The sequence below is a fragment of the Mastomys coucha genome, unplaced genomic scaffold (assembly GCF_008632895.1).
Source record: "Mastomys coucha isolate ucsf_1 unplaced genomic scaffold, UCSF_Mcou_1 pScaffold15, whole genome shotgun sequence".
Lineage (NCBI taxonomy): Eukaryota > Metazoa > Chordata > Mammalia > Rodentia > Muridae > Mastomys > Mastomys coucha.
In genome coordinates this window covers 68,582,487-68,588,645 of record NW_022196897.1, presented here as the reverse complement: position 1 = coordinate 68,588,645, position 6,159 = coordinate 68,582,487, and the positions used below count along the sequence as shown (strand labels likewise).

At 33.1% G+C, this 6,159-nt stretch overlaps 1 long non-coding RNA gene across 2 annotated transcripts in view; it reads left to right on the top strand.

Moving 5' to 3' along the window:
• LOC116092041 overlaps positions 1-653 on the top strand; it is a 5,032-nt gene extending 4,379 nt beyond the window's left edge. For both annotated transcript variants that reach the window (XR_004119159.1, XR_004119160.1), the window contains exon 3: positions 338-653. This is a non-coding gene — a long non-coding RNA (uncharacterized LOC116092041). The remainder of the gene's footprint in view (positions 1-337) is intronic.
• Positions 654-6,159: the final 5,506 nt, after the last annotated feature.

Below are 6,159 nucleotides of genomic sequence, written 5' to 3'. Positions count from 1 at the left end.
ATATATATATATATATATATATGGAAGAACTAAAATGCGATTGTACATTAGTCATTCAGAGGAGACATCTTGGTGTAAATAATAGGTGCTGTATAGTTGAATTAAAATAACTAGGTTTTTATTTATTTAATATGCTTAAATTTTGAGCTTATTAAAGTTCTTTGATAGTTTCTCTTATCTTTTTATACTTCTTCAAACTTAAAGGCTGCCCATTCAGAGTCCTGCCACAGAGGAGCACTTAAAAATCAGCCTCTGACATGAACTGTGGCCTTTGATGAACCTTATGATTTTTTTCCCCACTAGAGTACTACATGTTTGTGTTATCCTGTTTCTTTAGATATTTTATATAGAGAACATTCATAATGAGGACAGCGTTATGAATAGAGGCATCTTCTGGATCATCTAGGCAACAATGATAGAGGAACAAAGAACTGATGCACTGAGTCGGGGATAAAGTACCGTGTGGTTGCACTGTAACCATCAATAGGAGCACAAGCCCTGAGATTTAATGTTCCACATTTCAATTCAACTTGATTTGCTGATGACTTCAAAATGGTAACCTCTTTAAAACTTAAGGATAGTAAATTTTGGGAGGGATGAAAACGTTAAACAAATAAAAAGAATGTAAACATATTAAAATATTTTAAATTAAACATTTTTGTAACTTTAAACAATTATTCTGCATGCATGTGCATGTATGTGGGTGCATTTGCCACTGTGTGCTTGTGGAGATCAGAGAAGAGTTAGAACTCAGGTTTCTCCTTCTACCATGTGAGTGTCCTGGAATTAAACTCAGGTCTTGAGAATTGGTATGAACCAATTCATCTGAACCAAAAGAGCCATCCTGCCTGGCAGGTAATCATACTTTTGAGAAAAGATTTTCATTTATTTATAATCTATTCTATCACAATTTGTAAGAATATGTTAAAATATACATGTAATTTGATAAATATGAGTGTCAAATAGTTAATATTTACATGATTTCCATTTTGTTAAACATTCTAAAACAGTTATCAAATATCAAATTATTAGTTAACAAATTAGCAAACAATTAGCAACTTCTAAAGATATAGCAAAGATAAATATATAGTAAGAAATCGTCATTCTAATTTTAGTTACAAAAGAATGTCAAATCCTTATTACTGGCTTTACCTACTAGCATTTTATATTTGCAAACTGTCAGTTTGCAATATAGATAACTATTGGAGCAATGTGGAAATGATGTGTCAGAACGCAATATATGCAATAAATTGCTGAAACAATTTTCTTTAAATGATAGGCACCATTTTTATGAAGTCCTTTGTTTTTCCAAATAAACCAGTGTAGTATGTTTAAATGAATACTTGTTCCCAAAGAATTGGCTAGTTATTTGCCCATAACATAACCTTTAAACGAAATTATGAATCACAGTTTTCATTGTATTGTGGAACTGTGTAATTTCAGCAAAATTCCAAACAGCACCAGTAGTTGTTCCTAATTGAATCTCATATATGTGCTTTCCAACTCCCAGAATACTGCAAAGATTAATAACTAACTCTGGAAGATGGAATTATGAATTATCAGCCATTTACTTTACAGTAAGTCAAACATATACTTTGAAGTGAGTGGAATGTACTTAGTAAAGTCAGTATATATTAAAAGAATTTATGTTGAAAACTAATTTTATAAATATAGACAAGTTTTTCTGCCATTTGGAGTGAAATAGTACATTTTATGAACACTGGAACTTGTGTTGTTGAACAAATTTGGGAATAATAAAAGATAAAAGAAAATACTAGAATACTAGTGTTTATTTTGCCAAAAAATACTATCAAAATATATTGCAGAAAAGGAGGCATAAAGATTATAAGAGCCAGAGGCTAAAGGATTGTCCTGGGAGATTGTGTCATCTAGTAATCTTAGAAGCCACACCAATAAAGTCTCACCAACATCACTGCCTAAGCAAGAACTGAACTCTGACACGACCAGTAGACATGCTAGTGTGGATGGGGAAAAGCCCAAATTCTCTCAACCATACACAAGGAACTCCAGGCAGGTAAAGAATGTGGAAACTAGGAACTAAAAGACATAGTCCTTCCCACAGAAGAGCACACCAATTGGTTTCCAATACCAAGTGACCACTCCAGATAACATAATACAAGTAACATAGAGAATGGACAGGTTGTATTGTTGTATTTATATATTTAGGAATATATATACACACATAGGTATATAAAATAATTAATAAAAAATAGCCTGTGAATTTAGAAAACAGCACGGAGTTGTATAGGAAGTTTGCAGAAGAAAAGAAAATGGGGAAACAATGTATTTGCATTATGTATATTATACCATAAAATAGTTTGAGAAATTTAAGCTCTGTGTATAATAATGTGTATACTAAGATTTTATCTGTCTGCTCTTAACTGTATGTCTGTGTAAATTTAATGTTCTGTGGGATGTAATAGATATATATGTGAAAATGTTTGCACAGAATCTGTCAGACAATCACTAAATCTCTATTGTCTTGAGTTAGCATAACCTTTGCCTGATCAACACCTAAGCAAGTTTGTTAGTAACTAAATAACTTGTACCTGCTCCTTCTATGTCACTGAGCCACCCAAGAAATGCCTAGGTCTGAGCAATGCCCACCCAAGCTCCACACTGTAAGCCAATTCTGTGTGTGGTATCTTCTGAAATATTCTACAAAAGTTTAAAGAAAAATTTTAAATGAAGATTTTTTTCCTTATGTTTGCTCTTAAATTAGAGCAACATTATTTTATTCAAAACACTTGAAATAACCACATATGCTTACTAGTAAAAAAATACTGGTGCTAAGAAAAACATTTCCCACTTATTAATTGTTATAATCCTTGAATTAAATATATTATATTTATTCACTTATTAGTAAAAGTTTTGCTATAAAGGATTTTGACTCTAGGTGGCTCTACATTTGGAAATAGGCAGTGAAAATCGGGCATTATTCACTAATGAATAATTATACATTCTAGGAAAGTTTATACATGATGGCTTATTTCTCTTTCTTAAGCAGATTAGCATTATTTTCATAATTTCAAAAGCAAAAAAAGCCATATTTGTTAGCAGAGTATAAAAAGCCTATGAGGCATGTTCATAATCCATATTTTAAACCATATCCAGTCATCACTTTAATAAAATCCATCTCAGACATGTATATTTTCCTTCTATGCTATTCTCTTTAATTCCAATTTTTATTCCATTATATCCTTTCCAATATGCTTGCAAACTTTGTTTTTATCTGGTGGAGATTCACTATACACTGTAAAAGCATAGGTTTAATCCATGTATGTACTACCCAGTTTCCCTCTGTGATATTTTTCATAATCATAGCATGATATCAAAATGAAGAAATTAAAGCTACCACAAGTTACAAAACTTAATCTCTTAGATTTATGGATGTGCTAATCCGTGTCTGGGTCCTTGTGATCATTCTATGCAATTTAGTTTATAAATGTTTATTTAACCACTGCCATAATCAAGGCATGGTATGTCTGTCTCTTGGCTTTATGACTCTTGGTAGGCATTTCCTCAGGTCTGTGGCCTGTTTATCATCTGTATAGCTTTAAAACTCCATCAAATGCATTTTAGAGACAATTTCTGGTACTGTCTAATGTTGTCAGAGCTTCTTGCATGGCTGTTATGGAAACTTCACAAAAGTACATCTTGATTTCTTAAAAGATACTTCTTTCTGGCGAGGTACATTTAAAACTCAGGGAGTGCACTCTTTCTGATTTTTGCCTTTGGTAATAGAAACAGAACAGAGTCCTATGTATTCTAGGTAGGTGCTGCACAACAAGCTACAAAAACAGCTGAGAAAAGAATTTTGAAGTATCATGCATTAACTGTGATGGGTGCCTACTGGGACAATAAAATTTACCAAAGATACACAAGATAAATGCATCTTCTAAGTGAGTAATTTACTGAACCTACAAATTTAAATTGTGATCCCTGTAGATCAAATATGCACATGCTTTGGGTTTAATTTTTTCTCAAACTTATTCTAAAAGCCAAAGCAAATATGAACAAAATAAAGTGATTAAAATATAATTGCTGCTATCCTTGTCTAGTTTTGTTATTGACGATTCAAGAACCACCATAATTGCTACATAGAGAGTCATTTCTGAGTCAGGAGAAAAACAAATTTCATAAGTAGCCATGATATCCATCAGTTAGTAAACCAGGTAGGGTGCAGGGGTAGCATTTCCAAATGTCCTAGCACTTACACAACTCTCTAATTAGAAATTTTCAAATTCCTAGAGGTGTTTGCACTGCAATTTAGTATAAAATTAATGGCAATAACACTGTCCCAGGATGTCTGCAACACAGACTCTACACATATTATATTAGAGTTTCAAAAAAGTTGCAAGAAAGAAAATTAGAATATCATTATTTCAGTAATATTTGAACAAAGACCTTCTGTCATCCAAATTCAGTATGTTGAGTCATTCTTTATTGTTTGTCTATTGTGGGGGTATCCTTATCTGTGACTCACAGCGTTGGAGATTTTGGAGCCTGGGGAAGCTGCCTCCTATGTCCAAACAGAAACCCTGAAGGAGAGATAAGGACATCATCCACCCACAAAACTTTTGACCCCAAACTAATCTTGTCTACAAGAAATGCAGGGATTAGGAATGGAACAAAGCCCAGCCAATTACCTACCCAACTTGAGACCCTTTGCATGGGTAAGCATCAGTTCCTAATACTATTTAATGATACTGTTATGCTTACAGACACGTGTCTAATATGCCTGTCCTCTGAGAGGCTCCACTCACCACCTGACACAGACATACGATACCCACACACAAACAGTAAATGGCGCTTAGGGACTCTTATGGAAGAATAGGAGGAAGGACTGTGGGCCCCAAAAGAGATATGGACATCATAGGAAGACCAATATAATCAACTAACCTGGACTCTTGGGTCTCTCAGGAACTGAACTCCCAACCAAAGATCATGTACAGGGTAGACCTAGGTCTTCCTGCACATATGTAGTAGATGAAGAGCTTGGTCTTCATGTGAGCTCTGAACAACTTAAACAGGCACTATCCCAAAAGCTGTTGTCTGTGTGTGGGATATTTTCTTCTATCTGGGCTGCCTTTTCTGGCCTTAGTGGGAAAAGAAGAGCCTAGCATCCCAAAGACTTGAAGTGTCAGGGTGGGAAGATACCCAAGTGGACTCCACCTACACAGAAGAGAAAGGGAGGGGATAGTGAGGAAGATATTATGGGAGGAGGTGACCGGGAGAGAGGTGGTAAGTGGGATGTAAAGTAAATAATATAATAATAAAATAAAAAATGAAAAAAATTGAAGAAATTTGACTTATAAGTTTATTTAATTTTTAAATGTATTAATTTGCATAGTGAACTTCATGGAAACAGTAGCTTTGAAAACAGGTATGAAAGAGTACTAAGACAAGAATTTTTAGTATTATTTTATTAATACCTTTCATTTTAATACTTGTCTTGATATATATTCAACAACCTATGATTGATTTGCATAATGTGTAGAATATATGAAAGTTAGATTCATAATAATAGAGAATGGTAGTGCTTATTGGACTATGGAGTACACTGAGAGAGTTGAAGATATGTCTTTCAAATAATAGGACATTTCAATCATGAGATAACAATTTAGGAGCTGTATAAGACAATATGGTGACCACGACTACTGGAGCACAGCTTCTTGAAAAATATTATGATAATATTTTTCTGATAGCACATGCAAGTTAATTATCTAAACTATACTTTTTGCATTTGTACTTTTTTTTCAATATTAAATTGATTGACCAGCATCATTTTTATTATAATAGAAATTTTGATAATAACAATATATGAATGCTCCTGAAACTATGAATATTGGCATTACCTCAGAATTAAATACCACACTACAAGCCTTCCTTCATTCATCTGTCCACTCAACAAATATTACATACTTAGCATGCCAAGAATAAATACACAGACATAATATCAGTCCACCAAAACTAATCTAAAGATAAAAACTCAAAAACAACAAAAAAGAGTAAATCGCATTTGTACTTTTAAGGCAAAGTATAGTTTAGATAATACCAGTATTTTACCTGGTAGACATATATATAAATAGAAACAGTTAAATGAATATGTTTAAACTATCTTGCATTAGTTTAAGC